Below are 19,106 nucleotides of genomic sequence, written 5' to 3'. Positions count from 1 at the left end.
TTTAAAATGATCACTTTTGAAAATAACAAGCCCAGTGAAAGTGAAAGTCACTCAGTCGTGTCCAACTCTGTCACCCCATGGGCTGTAGCCTGCCAAGCTCCTGTCCATGAAATTCTCCAGGCAAGGATACTGGAGTGGGTGGCCATTCCCTTCTCCAGGAGTTCTGCCCAACCCAGGGATCGAATCCAGGTCTCCTGCACTGCAGATGGATTCTTTACCAGCTGGGCCACCAGGGAAGCCCAAGACCTATGTAATACCTTTCCCATGTTACAGTAGGTGAATCTGAACAACTTTTACAATGTCACAGAAGGCAAGTGATTTTAAAATATTCTGTCTAGATTCAAAACCTATTCATTCTGTTTTATAGCAAACATATATACTCTATTTAGCTCACACAGTCTCTTTTCACCCAGTTTTTAAAGCTGAGATAAAATCCACACATCACATCTATCATTTAAAAGTGCACAATTCAGTGGTCTTTCTGATGTTTTTAACATGCAACTGTCACCACCATATGATTACCTTCACCTCCAAAGAAAACAAATGTCCCATAGTAGTCACTCCTAATAACTCCCCCCCCCCGCCCCCCCCACGTCTTAACAACTATTCATCCGCTTTCTGTCTTTACAGATTTGCCTATTCTGGACATTTCATAAAAGCAGAATCACACAATACATAACCCTAAGTGCCTGGCTTCTTCCATTTAGCATGTTTTCAAGGTTCATTAATGATGTAGCTTTACAATAGTTCATCCCTTTTTACGGCTGAATCCACTGTAAGGATATACCACATTTTGTTCATCCAGTCATCAGTAGAAGGACATTTGTTTTTACTTTATGGACTTTATGACTAATGCCGCTATGAACATTCTATGCAAATTTTCCACAGTGTTTTTAAAAAGTGAATCAGCTATTAAGTCGAATTATGTGTAAAAGATTTTTGTGATAAATAATTAGTATTTTTAAGTGTGACTTGGTTGCCAACACTGAAAACCAAATTAATGTTGTTTCTTATAAGAAGAAATGAGAAAAGGTAGGTAGATCTGTCTTCGGTAACAATGATTCTGCATTCCTGCACTGACCACATCACTTTCTGCTGACTGTGATTATGCAGTCAAAGATACCATAGGTAAACCTGGACAATTCTACACATTTATCTTGCTGGCCTGACTCGTGCAGGTATTTCGATTAGCAACCCCTGAACTATACTAAACATATAAATTTATAAATAATAACTATTTTAAAAAGATAACTAGGGAAAAATACGGGCAAAGAAAATGTTCAGCATGATCAAATGCAACAGTAATAAGCCCATTTAAGCTCTCAATTTAAGACCATTTGCTCCTTGATTTAGTTTCCATTACTAGTTCAGTTAGAGCTTAAAAAACAAAAATCATGGAGTAGTTCGCAGTATGTTTTCGGCCAATTAGAAAATACAGAACTGACGAGATTTATAGAAAATTTTCAATGATCAAGACCCCCCTTCCTCTGTACTCCAACAGCATACTTTGCTTATCTCCTCCATTTAGCACTGTCACTGTACTGTTTACACCTCTGTCGCCCTAGCTAAACAAAGCTTCAAAGGCAGAGAATATTGCCTGTGCATCTGCAGAAGCTATCACAGAAGCTGACATACAGAATACCACTCAGAAAATATCTGTTGGATACCGTCACACCTAAGCAATAAAAAACAAAGCAAGAGGCATAATTCTCCCAGAGCGCAGACACTACTATGTATGTACATACGTATGTATGTGTTAGTCGCTCAGTCGTGTCCAACTCTTTGTGACCTCATGGACTGTAGCCTGCCTCTGTCCACTGGATTCTCCAGGCAAGAATACTGGAGTGGCTTGCCATTCCCTTCTCTAGGGGATCTTCCCAACCCAGAGACTGAACTCGGGTCTCCTGCTTTACAGGCAGATTCTTTGCAGTCTGAGCCGCAGGGAAGCAGACAATACTACAAAGCTACAATAATCAAAACAGTGTGGTACCGATACAAAACCAGACATATGGATCAATGTAACAGAATAGGGCCCAGAGATAAAGCCACACACCTACTGCCAATTAATCCTTGACAAAGCTGGCAAGAATATAAAATAGAAAAAAGACAGTCTCTTCAGCAAATGGTGCTGGGAAAGTAATTCAATGAAGTTAGACCACACCCTCACACTATGAACAAAAATAAATTCAAAATGCTTTATAGACTTAAATGTAAGACACAACTGTATAAAACTCCTACAAGAAAATAAAGGCAAAATATACTCTGACATGAATTGTACCAGTATTTTCTTAGGTCAGTCTCCCAAGACAAAAGAAATAAAAACACAAATGGGATCTAATCAAACGTATGACTTTGCATAGCAAAGGAAAACAACAACAAAAGAAACTGAAAAACCAAACCAAAACAAAACATGACAGGACAATTTAAGGAATGGGAGAAAATATTTGCAAATGATACAAACCGACATGGGCTTAATCTCCAAAATATACAAACAGTTCATACAACTCAACAACAGCAAAACCAAACAGACCTTAACAGACATTTCTCCAAAGACGACACACCAGTGGCTAGAGCATGTGTGCATGCTAAGTGGCTTTAGTTGTGTCTGACTCTTTGCAACCCTATGGACTGTAATCCGCCAGGCTCCTCTGCCCATGGGATTCTCCAGAAAAGAATACTGGAGTGGGTTGCCATGCCCTCCTCCAAGGAATTTTCCCAACCCAGGGATCGCACTTATATCTTTATGTCTCCTGCATTAGCAGGTGGGAAGCCCTACAGATGGCCAGTAGATACATGAAAAGATGCTCAACATCACTAATTACTAGAGAAATGAAAATCAAAACTACAATGAGGCACCACCTCACATTGGTCAGAATGGCCATCATTAAAAAGTCTACAAATAACAAATGCTGGAGGGGGCCTGAAGAAAAGGGAACCCTTCTACCCTATAGGTGGAAACATAAGTATCAAAGGTAGGTTTGATACAGTCATTACGGAAAACAGTATGGAGGTTTCTTAGAAAAACTAAAAATAGAATGATCTAGCAATCCTACTCCCTGGCATATACCTGGACAAAACTGTAATTCAAAAAGATATATGCAACCCTATATTCACAGCAGCACTATTGAAAATAGCCAAAACATGGAAACAACCTAAATGTCAATCAACGGATGAAGGGATAAAGAAGATGTAGTACGTACATATACAGTGGAATACTATTCAGCCATAAAAATGACATACGCAGCCACATGGATGCAAGACTATTAAAACTAAGTGAAGTCAGTCAGAAAGACAAATATTGTATGGCATCAGCTGTATGTAGAATCGAACATATGGCACAACTGAACCTATCTACAAAACAGAGAAAGACTCACAGACACAGAGATCAGACTTGTGGTTGCCAAGGAGGAGAGGGGAAGGAAGAGGGATGGGCTGGGAATCTGGGGTTGGCAGATGCAACCTACAATATTTAGAATGGATAAACAAGCTCCTACTGTATAGCACAGGCAACCATATCCAATCTCCTGGGATAAACCGTAATGGAAAAGAATATTAAAAAAAAAAGAATGCACTCGTATGTAAAACTGAGTCACTTTGCTGTGCAGCAAAGATTGGCACAACACTGTAAATTAACTATATTTCAATTTAAAAAATACTGTGAAAAATGATAACCATACAAATGTTACTGTATTAAAAATAATAAAAAGGGGAAACTGTTATTTGGACTAAACAAATTATTTCAAACTGGAATTCATCAATGAGATTGGAGGTCCATGAAATCCCTCAAGTAATACAAAGTAGCAAGTACAGTACATTTTTTGAAATAAAGATCTGTAGCTTTCACTACAGGCTCAGATAAATCTGTAAACCCCAGCAGAATTAAGAATTGCTAAGTTAGACAAAAGGAGAGGTATATTTTTAACACTGCAAAATATCAATTTTTAAAAGTTAACTTGATGGGAATTCCCTGGTGGTCCAGTGGTTAGGACTCCATGCTTCTACTGCAGAGGGTACAGGTTTGATCCCTGGTTGGGAAGAGGCTGCAGGCTGCACAGCATGGTCAAAAAAGGTGGTGGTGGGGCTAACTTAATAATTTACATAACTATTAAACAATTAAAAATTTTAAGCTAGTATATCCCATTATTTCCGAAAGGAAGAGGGGAAGACAATGTATCCTAGGTTTCAATTTATGTTAAAGCAGGAGACCCATGCCTGATGAATGATTAACAAAGTGTCAGCTCCCAGAAAAGATACAGTGGCATTCAGAGTCAGATGAGGACACCAATTTTATACAAGGGAACTTGTTTTGCTTCACATTATAGCTTAAACAAATAAGAACTCAAATTTCTTCACAAGTGCCCAAACTCTAATCGTTTAGTCTCACATTTTAAAGTATAACCCCTGAATTATATGTGGAAAGGAAACTGCTTGAGGATCAGAAAGATAAACTTAAAATGGTCTTTTCTAAACTTAAAATCAAGACTATTTTCAGATCGGCATCCCCTCGAACCTTAAAACTGTTAAGACACTCAATTACTGAACTTTCTCAACTAGCGCTTACACGCAGCCTTTTAAAAACTCAAAACACAAATAGTATTTGTAATAATGGATAAATGATCAAGACTTTTGGACTTAAGGTCACTGGTTTGGAGGCCCTGTACTCTGCCCAAATGGCCTGAAGTCTGAGGGGACCAGAATCTCAGCATATCTGTAACTCTCCCTGACATAGTCCATTGGCTGAAAAATTCTGATTTAACTAAAGAGATCATGAGCTGAATTGTCAAAATCCATGCAGTAGGCTGAGAAAACTATTTTCTTAGTGCTCCTTTAAGAGATACACAATTCATCTTTCACAGCTTTCAAGCACAGTTCACTAATATACTACCCATTTCTTCTGGGAGGTCATCCATTCAGAGGTCGCTGGCACAAGAAAACCAAAACAATAAGCACAACCTAAACCTCCTAACCCTATAGCTTGAAAGAATAACCCAAAAGAAAACAGGTCAATGGTGGAAATAAATGAAGATTAAATGAAGCGATCTTCTTTCCTCTATTTTAAAATGATTCTCCCTCATCTATTAAACTAATGCCATAAGTAATGGTGTTTTATTTTTTCAATTTGGGAAAAATACAGAGGTAAAAATGTTAACAATTTAGCTCCTTGACAGTTCACCATACCCACTCCAACCCTCAAATTCCAAGATCCCAAGAGCACACTGAAAAGCAAGAAAACTACCTGGTTCAAAGCTAACAGTGTAAATTTTTTTAGATCCTGTTACGGGTCTGAATTTGGAATATAAATTTCACAATAACACCTGATATAATCCTAACAAGGACTTCCCTGATAGCTCAGTTGGTAAAGAATCCGCCTGCAATGCAGTTTGATTCCTGGGTTGGGAAGATCCCCTGGAGAAGGGATAGGCTACCCACGCCAGTGTTCTTGGGCTTTCCTGTGGCTCAGCTGGTAAAAGAATCTGCCTGCATTGTGGGAGACCTGGGTTTGATCCCTGGGTTGGGAACATCTCCTGGGGAAGGGAAAGGCTACCCACTCCAGTATTCTGGCCTGGAGAATCCCGTGGGCAGAGGAATCTGGCGGACTACAGTCCATAAGATCGCAGAATCAGACATGACTGAGCGACTAACACTATACTACTCTAGCACATACAAATATATCTGAATCATTTTGCTGTATCTCTGAAACATTATAAGTCAACTACACTTTAATAATACTGAAATCAAACATCCCCAAGCAGTTTGATCTGAATTAACACAGTTCTACCTCAAACACTGGACATAAGTATGAAGTACAATACTGTTTCCAATAATATAAAATACAATAAATGGTGGGCAAAGACGCTATTCCCTGTGTCTTTTTACCAGGCAACACAGTGAAATAAAGTCCCAATCTGCTACTCTATTCCACTTGCCACCACCCTCCGGAACCTAAAGATTCGTTGTGACCTACAGGAATCTAAAGTATAACCCATATATGTATGTAATAACTATCATTTGAATGTCTTGTATAAGCCAGACATGGTGTTAGATGTAGATTCCCATTTTACAAATAAACATGGATTCAGAGGATAAATAACCTGCCAAATATCACAGGACTACTAAGTAACTGAGGCCAGATTTGAACCCAAGTCAAATATTATTTCAAAGCCTAAACAGGGATTATTCTTCACTAATTTAACACTATTTCCCCAATTCTGCATACTGATTCAACAAGAACCTATCATTTGTAATATTAAAATGAAATGGCTTTCTTTAAATTTGGAGGCAAGGTGAGGGGTGAGAGATTTGAGTTTCGACAATCTGGAGTCTTTGTTATTCTCTTACCTGAACAGGCTGGCCACAATGTCACAGTGGTATAAAAAATCAGATTTGAAAAGATGGGACAATTCCCAAGGCAGATGGCTATTTGCACTCATTCTATACAGAGTCATAAATATACAGAGGACTGTAAGTACTGATGAAGGCAGGTTTCTGCTATGCCTAAAGGTGTGTGTGTATGATTTAAGAATACAGAGCAAAGAAAGCAAGTTAGTGGATTACCTTAGCGAGCAAGATACACAGAAGATGTTAATGCAGGAAAAAGTTCTCCTCCAAACATATCCCTAACACACAATACACAAGTTAATTCCCAAACTGTGATCAAAGAACCATCAGGAATAAGATCTCTGATGTCAGGTTCACAAGTCCATAGGTGAGCAAACTTTGAACTTTCCCCAAGTCTGAGACGGAGTCACTTTTCTATCTAGAAGCAACAGAACCCTAGATTCACCAAGACTAGATAACACCCTGACCATGTTCACTGTAGATGAGTAGCTGAGGCAATCTACACTGGGCATGAGTTACATACTGACCCACCCCTAAGCAGCAATTCAGTACCTCACCCATCCAACAGGCCACATCAGAAACAGGAAGTACAGGTTGAAAGGCCTCACTGAAAAATAAGAACTCCTGGCAGCAGAAAATGAGAACCAAGAGTATCGGCACTGGCAATGAACACAGTTTTCACTGACAGGGAAGGAAAAGGTACCTGGCATTTTATAAATTATCTCCTTTAATTTTCAGTTGTGAAGTGAAAGTCGCTCAGTTGTGTCCGACTCTTTGTGACCCAAATTCTCCAGGCCAGAATACTGGAGTGGGTAGCCATTCCCTTCTCCAGGGGATCTTTCCAACCCAGGGATCGAACCCAGGTCTCCCGCATTGCAGGCAGATTTTTTACCAGCTTGAGCCACAGGGAAGCCAAGAATACTGGAGTGGGTAGCCCATCCTCTCTTCAGCAGATCTTCCTGACCCAGGAATCAAACCAGGGTCTTCTGTATTGCAGGTGGATTCTTTACCGAGCTATGATAACTAGCTGCTGCTTTAGTTATTAATCCTCACAAGAATATTCTGAGGTAAGTACTGATGCCCATTTTATAGATGAAGGAACAAAAGGCTAATAAATAAGTTGCCCAAGGTAGTTGTTATCCCAATTGCAGAGATGACAAAATCCAGGCTTAAGAGTTAAGTAAACTTGGTTACTAAACCCAAACTTGGTCTCATTCCAAAGCTGAAGCTTTTTCCAACTATCCTGCTGGCTCCCTCCCTTAGTTCCCCCAGTAATCTTTTTCTTTTTTATTGAAGGGCAATTTCTTTACAAAATTTTGTTGTTTTCTATCAAACCTCAACATGAATCACACAGGTATATATATATCCCCTCCCTTCTGAACCTCCCTCTCCATCCCATCCCTCCAGGTTGACACAAATACCTATTTGAGTCTTCTGAGCCATACAGCAAACTCCTGTTGGCTATCTATTTTACATATGGTAATGTTAAGTTTCCATATTATTCTTTCCATACATCTCACCCTCTCCTCCCCTCTCCCCATGTCCATAAGTCTATTCTCTGTTTCTCCATTGCTGCTCTGTAAATAAATTCTTTAGTACCATTTTTTCTAGACTCCATATATGTGCATTAGAATACGATACTTATCTTTCTCTTTCTGACTCACTTCGCTCTGTATAATAGTTTCTAGGTTTATCCACCTCATCAGAACTGACTCAAATGTGTTCCTTTTTATGGCTGAGCCCCAGTAATCTTGGTTAAAGAATTTCAACAAGAATCAGAAATCCTGAATCCACTGCCCACCAGATTTCTGCAGCTGTTTCAGAAGCTATACCTAAGATACAAAGCCAGTAAGAGTTTTCATAAGAAACCACTCCAGAAAGCCTCTGCCTTTTGGCCAAGATCAAGTGCAGAAAGCTGCCAAGTTACGGAAGGATACATAACATTACGACAAAATGACACTCAATTTTAAGTTTGAGGTCAAGGACCATCTAGAGGTCAGGTAGGCACAGCACCTACCTGAAATACACCAGGCACTCACAGCTTGTCAAAAGAATTAACATCGTTTCACTGGTTATAAATCTAATAAGGTCAAATGGCTATTTTGTACTTTCTGATATGACATGATTAAACTTTTAGGAAAATAATTTATCCATTCATTTTAACAAGGTTGCTTTCTTAAAAATTACAGAACATTAATGAGATAGCTAAATTGAGAAATGCCCACTAGGGCATTAGTCATAACTTCAGAAAAATTTCAAGTGTTCACTTTTCCAAGCAGATTAAAATGTTTCAGCTAATAGAAATCTGTCAGAAAAATCCACAAGACCAGAAAGTGTGAAAAGAAAAAAGTGGCCAATATAAAGGCATTTAAGACAAGACACATATAAAATTATAAAACATTATTCTAAGTATACCCCAGTATTTAACCCTAAAACCCTCACTTCAGATAACACATACTTTCTATGCAAGAAAACACTATCATCACTAATGTAATAAAAGCTTGCCCACCATAGTAACTGTTGCTAAGTACATTTCTTATGTTTAAGGCTGAAAGACACACACTCTGTAGAAACCAGTGAAAAGTTACTCCTAGCATGATACTATTAATTCTTTCACCTTCAACTTTTAAAAAGATAACACTTGACTTCTATAATGTGAAGGAGAAAAAAGTTTGGTCAACAAGTAGGTCAGCTGAACTCTACCTTGGAGAAACTACCAATTGCCTATAACCCAATGTAAATATTTATTACAATGACAGCAGTTCCTTTTTCTTAATAATTCTAGAGGAATTTTCTCCTTTGAAAAGCTAGATGGCTTAGATCTCAATATATTAAGGAACAATTAAATGACACAGTACCATTTAAAATTATCCCTTTTAGGAGTTCAAGGAAATCTGGGTGTATGAAGGCACGAACATTCTTGTGAAACAAACTTGGTCCAGGTCACCCAATGAATTGTGACAGACCAAGGATCAAATCCAGCTTCTCATTTTAAATTAAGGATCACACGCATTACCTTAAAACAGTAAGTCCTTACCTAATCCAATGCCAAATCACGTAATTCTGTTTCTGAACTTGTACAAATTATACTGTAATATTTATGCAAATGATGTCAAACAGTTGTCAAAACAATTATCATAAATGTAACAGTTAACATCTTTTGGGCACTTCCTGTGTTAGGTGCTATGCTAAATGTGTTATGTGTTACCTCAATCAATCCTCACAATGACCCCATGAGGAGAATGAGGCACAGAGAGATAACCTATGTAAGGTAAACTACAGAAAAAGGACAGGATCAAGGTACACAGAGAATATATTCTTAAAGCCATGAATCCCCACTGCCTGGACCAGGATTCTAGGCCAGCTGTAGGACTGAGATACTTGGTTTAGTCACTTAACCTTCAGGTGGCCCAATTTCCTTTACTCTAAACCTTAAAGTCAAACAGATAATCACAAAAGTCCTTCATATCCTGAAATGCTCTAATTGTGTAATCATCTTTCTATTCAGGTAACTAACTCAAAGAGAAACTTGTCTTATTTCCTCCATCCTCTGAGGTTCCCTTCACTAAAGTTGAGAGTCCACATTTTTGTATCTAATTAGTAACATACTGATAAACAACAAGAAGGCCTTTCTTAAAAGTCAGAAGTCTTTTCTGCAATTATGATTCCAAAATCGTATTCTTTTTAAAACTGTATTGGCTTTTTTAGAAATTAATAGTTGATTTACAGTGTTACAGTAGTTTCAGGTGTACAGCAAAGTGATTTAGTTATACACATATACCCAAACCTTATTTATGGCTGCTATGGGTCTTCATGGCTGTGCATGGGCTTTCTCTCGTAGACGTGAGAGTCGGCTATTCACTGCGGTCCCTTTTCTTGTTGGGGAGCACAGGGTCTAGGTGCACTTGCTTCAGTAATTGCAGCACGCGGGCTCAGCAGTCATGGTGCATAACTCTGCGGCATGTGGAATCTTTCCAGACCAGGGATCGAACCCGTCTCCCCTTTACTGGCAGGCATATTCCTATACACTGTACTACCAGGCAAGTCCCCAGATCTTATTCTTAACCTCAAGTGACCAATGACAATGACTGGGCTTCCTTGGTGGTCCAATGGTTGAGAATCTGTCTGCCAATGCAGGGGACACAGGTTCGATCCCTGGTCCAGGAAGTTTCCACATGCTGTGGGGCAACCTAGCCTGTGCCCTAGAGCCCGTCCTCTGCTACAGGAGAAGCCACCTCAATGAGAAGCCTGTGTATCGCAACTAGAAAAAATCCATGCAGCAACAAAAGTCCAGATCAGCCAAAAAAAAAAAAGGAGGGGGGCAGCAATGACAGGGAGAAAAGACCTTGTAACAATTTTGGGTTGGGGTGGGAAGGGTGAAAGAACAGACTACTGTATATAGGTGGTTATCAATTCCTAAAAAATAATCACCCATTTTCAGCTCTTCTAAAAAAACAGAAATCTTTAAAGGATTGTCAAATAAACTCAAGATGAAGGAATTATCCAGGATGCTTATAACAGGCATGGAAGAATCATCAATTTATAGAAATTCTACGAAAATGGCCTAGAACTCTAGAATCTGTTTTACCAAGCTGTTCATCTAGGCCCTTCAATCTTCATCTAATGACACATGCTTACACATCTAGGAAATGTGTAAGGATGTGTAAGGATGCTTACACATCTAGGAAGAAGCCTAGGTTCCACTTAACACCATTATTCTGTGAGGCCTTCCAGGACCAAATCCCCACTTTACAGAATAATCTCTACTGTCTTTGTTCTCTAGAAAATAATCCCTGAAAGATTCTTAAATAAAGTAAGCAAAATCCCTCTAATTAGTTTTCTTTTAAAATTCTTCTAATTAGTTTCCTATTGTTGCTGGAACAAACTACCACAAACATAAAACAACTCAATTTATTATCTCACAGTTTCTATAGCTAGAAGGTAGGGTTGGCTGGATTCTCTACTTAGGGTCCTGCAAGGCCAAAAATCATAGTGTCTGTAGGGCTATGTTCCTTGGTGGAAATTCTGGGGTAGGGAATCTGCTTTCAAGCTCATTAAGATTGCTGGCTGAAAGAGGTTCCTTGTGGGCACAGGACTAAGGTCCCTATTTCCTTGCTGGTTGTCAGCTGGTGCTGATGGCATTCCTTCTTGTGCTTACCACGTGGCCCCCTCCAGGAACGGTGGTTGAGTCCCTCTCATGCTTCAAATCTAACTCTAGCTGGATAAAGTTGTCTGCTTTCCCGTGAACAGACTGGACCTACTTACCCAGAAAATCCAGGATAACCATTTTGTTAGAATTCTTAAACCAGTTATATCTGAAAAGTCCCCTTTTGCCACAAAACAGTAACAAACTCAGATTCCAAAGGATCTTTGGAATAGAGTCCACCCTAATGGCCTCCAAAGACTCACACCTCTCCCAAATGCAAAAACCATCCAATTCATCATAAGGTCTTATTTCATTAAAGCATCAACTCAAAAGTCCAAAAATCTCATCTAAAGTTCATCGATTCAAAACTCCCAAATCTCACCATCTAAAGCAGGTGTGGATGAAGCTCTGGGTATAATATATGAAGTGCACCCCCCTGGAGCACAATTTCTAAAAAAACACCAAAAAAGACAGCTAGTTATCTGCTCCCAATCTGTAATGGTGAGACAGCCATAAGGCAATAGTCAAAAACATTCCAGTTCAAACGGAATGTAACTATAAAAGCAAGCAGGCAAAATATAAGGGAAAGTGGATCCATCGGTCCAAAGCAGTTTCAAAATGTGGGCAAACTCCATTACATTTCAAAGCCAGGGAAATCTCTTCTGTAACCTTCAGTTCTACCTCTTTGGGCTCTTGGTTCCAGCCTCTAAGTCACCCTTTTTTAAAAGAAAAGAAACACGTTCGTATCTCTAGTTTTACCAGCCTGCTTCTCACTAGTGAAAAAAAAATCTGGGGGAGGGGAGTGGTTGAGAGCCCCCTTTAATTTCCTACTCTATGTTTTTCAATCAAGCGGACATTGTTTCTGTTAGAATAAAATGCTCAAGAACTTAGAGAGCTTCACGTGAATTTCACAGGAGCTCACCCTTAGACCCACATCTACAAGTAAACCCAACACTTCACTTGGAAATCTCAGCTAAACATCCAAGTTCATCACTTGTAAGTTTTCTTTTCCACATGACCTCAGAACACAATTCTAAGTTTATCTGCCACTATGTAAAAAGATCCAGTTTCCAATGTATACTTCACTTCCACTAGAGTCCTCATTACTTCTACTAACAATCTGTTTCTAGGCCTTTTCTATCTCACGCTCCTCAAAAACCTGCTGGCCTCTTCTACTGCCACTTCCAACGTTTCTATGTAATAGTACCCCATTTCTGGTACAAAAATTTATACTAGTGTTCTACTGCTGCCGTAACAAAACCACAAACGAAGTGGCTTAAACCAAGAGAAATTTATTATCTCATAGTTTCTATAGGTCAGAAGTTAGGTGGGCTTGGCTAGGTCTTCTGCTCAGGGTTTCACAAGATCAAAATCAAGGTGTTATCCTTGCTGGAAACTGGGGAAGAATCCACTTTCAAGCTCACTCAGGTTGTTGGCCAACTTCAGTTCCTCGTGGTTATAGGACTGCGGTCTCCATTTCCCTCCTGGCTGTTAGCCGGGGCTGGTCTTTGTTACTAGAGGCTCCCTGCATTCCTTCTCATGCTTTCCATGTGGCCCCCTCTAGCAACAGCAAATGGAGTCCCTCATGATTCAATTCTCTCTGATTTCCCCTTCTGCCCCATCTCTCTTGACTCCCAGCTGGAGAAAGTTCTCTGCTTTTAAGGGCACATGTGATTAGATTGGGCCTACCCACAAAATCCAGGATAATCTCCCTGTTGTAAGATGTTTAACCCTAATAGCATCTGCAAAGGCCTTTTACCATGTAACATATTTACAGATCCGGGAATTAAGAGTTTGGATATCTTAAGGGTGCTGGTGGTGGTCACTCTGCCCACTACAACTCCAAACCCTAAGTAAAGCTTTAAACTCAGTTCCCAAAGAAAATTTCTTTCTCCAAGAGTGTGTGAAGTAAAGGTATATGGTCAGAGACAGAGACAACGGTAAAACCAAGGACTCACCCTGGAAGAGACTGGCTAAGCAAAAGAGATTAAAAATATACTTGTTTCATCCCTAAACAGTTATGCAATTAACACACTAGGCAGAAACTCACCCTTTGCTCTCCCTTAAATGTGTGCTTCTCTTCTCTACTGTATTCCATATAAAAGGATATAACTAGACCTATTTGGGTTTTGCTTTTTAAAAAAAGTTACCCCAGAGTGACCTAATTTTGCAATCAGTTGATAAACTGATCTAAGCAAACTTGAAATATTTTCATTCTTTCTTAAGTCACACACCCTCCTCCAACAGCAAATGAAAGTCAAGTATTTCAAAGTCACAGAAGGACACAAACCTGTCTAGGCAAAACTGCAGGTGAACTTTTTAAAAAACCACAAGGTAGAACTGGTCCTGGTCTTTCAGCTCAAGGTCCACCAAGACAGTTAAGCCAAGTGACTTAGAACAAAACACTACAACAACTACAAATATAATATTCTGAAGCCTCGCCTACTGTCAGATTATTGACCACACACTTTACCTAGATTGGAGGAACCCCACATATACCAAGTAGGCCCTTTAAGAAAAGTGACATGTAAGGTCTATCGAGCACTCACGACCTGCCAGGCACTGTAGTAAGCAGCTGACACAAATTATCTTATTCACTCACCACAAACTTATCCTCTAAGAAATATCATCATCCCCGTTTTACAGACAGAAAAACAAAGATTTACAGAAGTTAGGTCACACAGGGAAACAGCACTGGCACTTCTAATTGGGAATCCAGAGATGTACTGCCACTCCTTAGATGGAATGGACTCTTCCAACTCTTAGAAAAATCTTCCCTTTCTAGCTTTCTTTTCATTTCCTCTCCGCACGCCCACTTCTCATAGAATTTAGCAGTTGAAAAGGTAATCAGGCCTCCCCAATTAATTTGCCACCTCGTTGCCAGAACTCTTTCCTTCTCACAATAGCAATAGCCAAGAAGCAACTTCTCCTGACCTCAACTTTGCTTCCCAAAAACAAACTACATAAGCTCCACCCATCACCTGCCAAGGCAAGAAATGTTCCAACGCTGCAAAAACAAAAACACAACCGAAAAACAAAAATAAAAGTCCTACTCTTCAAAAGGTCACAAACTAACACGTAAACTCAACCAATCTTTCATTCTAGGTACCTCTCCTCTTCCACCCAAGCTCCCAACTAACCCTAACTCCAGCTCCACCCGTTCTGCCCCACTTCTCAGTTCCCTTCCCCTTTATCTTCAATGACCTCGCCCCGGGTCGCCTCCACCTTGCACCCCAGTGTGCAGGTGGGAAGCCCTGCCTCGCCCAGAGGGACCTTAGGAGGCCCCCACTCCAGCAGCTCTGCTCCACAGGAAGGTCCACCCCAGCCTACACTGAGAGCATCAGTCCCCTAGACACGCTCCGCTAGCATCCCCCCTGCGGCCCCACCCCTCAAGCTCCCTTCCCCCTCTGGCGACCCCCTTCTCCAAGTTGCCCCTAGTCCCCGCCCCAGCCCAACCCTCTCCCCGGCCATAAGCTGGACTCGAGAGCCAGCTCCCATCCTCATGTCAGCCTCTGCCCCCAAAGCCTCCCTCCCCGCCCTGGGGAGTGGCCCCAGGCCTCTCCGATGAGCTGCAGGGGCCTCGGATGGTGAGGGGGGAGGGTGGGGGGCAGGGGAAGGCGAAGGGCTGCTCCGGAGTCTGCTGGAGGCGTGAGAGGCGGCCGCGCCCCGCTGCCCTGTCTGGGCCCACCCGCACCCCACAACGACCTCGCCTGGCAGCTCCCACGGTACCTGGGGTGGAAGCGGCAGCGGCGGCGGCCGCTCTCCCCTCTCCTCACACAGACAATATGGCGGCGGCGGAGGAGGAGACACACGGCTCGGCCGCCAGCCGCAGGGACCAGAGCGAGGCTGCAGCCGTCGCTGCCGGAAGCGGAAACCCCCCTCCGACCGGGAGGCGAGGAAGGACCGCTTCCGACTCCTCCCCCAGCGGAGTCTCGCAGAGTGCGGCCATGCTGGGATGTCTCATTGAATCCCTAGGGGTTCAGTTCTGAACTGCGGCGCAAAATGGAAGGCGTTCTTATCGTAAATCATAATAAGGAGACTTGCAATAATTAAGCGAACTTTATTGCAGTACCTGTACGAGCTGACGAGAGAGAGAACACTAACCTCCCCCTAAGTGTACAATTGGTTTGACCTCAGGTAAGATGGCGGTCCCTAGGTTTCCTGCATTTCATCCAGTTGGCAAGTCCTACAGTCTGCAAGCCGTTCCGGCTTTCGTGAAAAGAAGCATGCGCGACCTGCAGAGCTGGAGAGCGAAGCATTTTGGGAAGTGAAGTCTCCTACCCTGGTCCCTCGTCTAGGCTCGGGGTTCCAGCAGCACATTTTTTTCTGCTCACACTTCGAGTTCCGGAACAAGTGAACGAAAGTTGGACCCCAGGAGTGGGATGGCGCAGGAGTCGAGAAGTGACGGTACTAGCCTTCTGGAGACTTAGACCCAGTTTCTGCTCTTACAGGAGTCCTCGCCAGAGCTACCCTAGCCAAAATAAAATCTTTTCTCTCTTCGATCTGTCTCTCCACCCTACTTTCCCAGGCAACCGCCCCAAGGCAGATACAGGGCACTTTCTATTGTGCAAAACTGATTATGACGTCCTCTTGGTTGAACATCTCCCAAGACTTTCCTTTGTGCACCAAAAAGAGCGCAAGCTCTTAACACGGACTTTCTGCATAATTTGGACACTACCGCCATCCTTTCTCCCCACCCCCCAGGCCCAACGGCGCCCCCCCACCCCGCCACCCCCCGCCCCAAGCCGCCTCTTCTGCTGCTCTCGTTAAAATTTCCTGAGGCTCCCACTCACTAAAACTGCAGACTGTTCCTGGATCTTTTCTGTGTTGCCTCCCTCCCTTTGCACTGGCAATTACTTGTGTTACTGCCACCTCCTTGACTGGCTCACTTCAGTATGTCCATTGAACCAATCCAAGGATCATTTTCTCTGGGGTTCTTCCCTCCCTTTGTTGTTCAGTTGCTAAGTTGTGTCCGACTCTTTGCGACCCCATGGACTGCAACTCACCAGGCCTCCCTGTCCTTCACCGTCTGTGGCCTGCTTCTTCCATTAGACTGTGACCTCCCAGTGGACAAGGCTGAGTCTGATGGTCACCCTGTTCCCTGCAGGCCCTGCTGAAAGCTGGTGTGTGTGTTACTGAGAGGTATTCAAGTGTTAGCTTCACCTTTGGTGGGGCAGAGGTGTGAGGTCTGGAACAAGGGTGAGAAGGCTGGGTTATTTTGGTACTTGTTTTTATCCCTGAGCTGCCTCAGAATAGCTGCTTGACCCCGGGGGATGGGCCTCCCCACCTTCTCCAGCTCTCCTTTCACAGCTGTCAGCTGACTGGCACCTCTGCTGTCAAAGAGACAGTCTCCTCCCCTCAGGGATGCAGTGGTGGCAGCTGCAGACATACAGTGGTGGTCTCAAGGAGGTGGCTGTGACCTTTACTGGGCCTCTTCTGTCTGTCAGAGAGGTCTGTGGCATTTGACCTCAGTGGACTGAAAGTCCACAGTAATGACTCTCTGAGTGCCCTCACTCAGTTCAGTTCAGTTCAGTTGCTCAGTCATGTCCGACTCTCTGCGACCCCATAGAGAGCAGCACACCAGGCTTCCCTGTCTGTCACCAACTCCTGGCGCCTACTCAAACTCATGTCCGTCGTGTTGGTGATGCCATCCAACCATCTCATCCTCTGTCATCCCCTTCTCCCGCCTTCAGTCTTTCCCAGCATCAGGGTCTTTTCCAATGAGTAAGTTTACATCAAGTGGCCAAAGTATTGGAGTTCACGGTAGTTACTTCTGCTTAATGAGTCTTAGTTTCACAGGTTAGACAAGATGATTCTAGGTTTCTGTGAAGCTATCTTCCAGGAAATGAGGCCTTCATTTAGCTTTTCAGGTGTCTTTTCACTCTCTGGTTCCTTTTCCCTATCTTTACTCACATTTATTCAGTTCATAGCCTTTCATCACTTGCCATGAGACAGACAGTGTGTTAGATGCTGAGGATGTGGTATGAGCAAGACAGATACCAGTTCCTTGTAAAACTACCTTCTAAAGTGATAACAAATAACACACAGGTAAACAAGCGAACAAATGCTATGAAGGAAAAAGATAAGTTGGTGTAAGGGGAGAACTTTAGCTTGAGTGGTTCAGAAGGTCCCTATGAGGGAAAGACAGAGCAAAAGTCCTGAGGCAGGAAAGAGCTTGATAAGTTCGAGGAAGGAGGCCAGGGCAGCCAAAGCATTCTGAGTGAAGGAAAGAAGAGTAGGAAATAAGGTGGGAAAGGTGGCCAGGGCATTCAGGCTGCGGTTAGGAGTCTGGAATTTCATCTGAAAAGAGTAAGGGTAAGTCCTAGGGTGTAGCACTCATGAGACCTTTTCAATAATCTCAGCAGCCCCCACAGGCTCAGTTCTTCATTCTTCTACCCAATTCCAGCCTCCATGCATGACGTCATTCAGAGGGTTCACCCAGACACACACATACAAGCCCCCACACTATGTAGGTCATAGTTGAGACCCAACCCCTGCTATCTTCCAGGCCGGCCTGGTATGGGTCTCTCCAAAAAGTTCTCAATCTCCAATGTTCAGTAGTTATGGCGCCTCCAAAGACAGTTATCTTTAATACTAATTCCTCCTGTCCCTCCGTAGTACAGCTCTCAGACTAAACTTTCTTCAAACAATAACAATAGCTACAGCCCTAGTTAAAATGTTCACAGTACTTGTCCTGTGTCACACACTGAATGTTCATCTTATTTTATCCTCACATCAGCCTAATGAGGTAGGAACTAAAAGTATCCCACTGTACAGAGGTGGAAACTGAGGTTCAGTCAGGTTGCAGGACATGCCCAGGGTCACTTAAGAAATGGAGCTTACATTCCAACCAGAGCCATAGGCACTGCATAAGAACCTCAGCATATCAACTTTCTATTGTTGCTTAACAAATCATCCCCAAACAGAGTAATTTAAAATGACAGTAATTTTTTGCTTATATTTGTGTGGATTGGCAACTTGGACATGTCTCAGCTGGGACGGCTCTTTTTGGCCGTACGTGGTTTTGCCCGGGCTTACTGCTGCATTGCAGTCAGTTTGCAAGTCAGCAAACTCATTGGTCATACATATATGGCCTCATTCATGAGTCTGGCAGATGGCTGGGGCTGCTGGCTTGAGGGCCTAGGTTCTTCTCCACGTGGCTTCAACAAGTTAGCTCAGGCCTCCTCATGTTGGCCTCTGAAAGGAAAAACACCAAAGCAGCAAGGCCTCTTGAGGCCTAGGTTCTGAAGTGCTATAGCATCATCTTCACTGCATTTTATTGATCAATGCCTATCACATGTTCAACTCAGATTCAAGGAGACTAGAAATAGTCTCCTGATGGAAAAGACAACAGAGTCATATTGCAGAGTCAAGTATGTGGGGCGGGGAAATCATTGTGACCATCTTTATGAACAACACAGCACACTAAGTGGCCATGGGTACAGAACTGGTTAAGTAAATTATGGTATAGCTAAACATGGAGCTGTTAACAGGGAGAGCTAATGAGTTCTGAGCTCTTAATATGTCAGACTGTACAAGATGCTTTATGTGTACTAACTCATTTAATCCTCATAATGGCTCTGTGTGACAGGTACATGTTTATCCGCAGCTACAAATTAAA

At 42.3% G+C, this 19,106-nt stretch overlaps 1 protein-coding gene across 1 annotated transcript in view; it reads right to left on the bottom strand.

The window, feature by feature from the left end:
* The window catches only part of CSNK2A1 (casein kinase 2 alpha 1), a 56,585-nt gene extending 41,231 nt beyond the window's left edge, over positions 1-15,354 (bottom strand). The window contains exon 1 of the mRNA XM_052650696.1: positions 15,215-15,354. The gene's annotated coding sequence lies outside the window, so the exon portion shown is untranslated. The remainder of the gene's footprint in view (positions 1-15,214) is intronic.
* Positions 15,355-19,106: the final 3,752 nt, after the last annotated feature.

Source organism: Budorcas taxicolor, chromosome 13 (genome assembly GCF_023091745.1).
Source record: "Budorcas taxicolor isolate Tak-1 chromosome 13, Takin1.1, whole genome shotgun sequence".
NCBI classification, from domain to species: Eukaryota; Metazoa; Chordata; class Mammalia; order Artiodactyla; family Bovidae; genus Budorcas; species Budorcas taxicolor.
The sequence above is the reverse complement of the archived record's forward strand: the minus strand, read 5'-3'. Positions and strand labels throughout refer to the sequence as shown.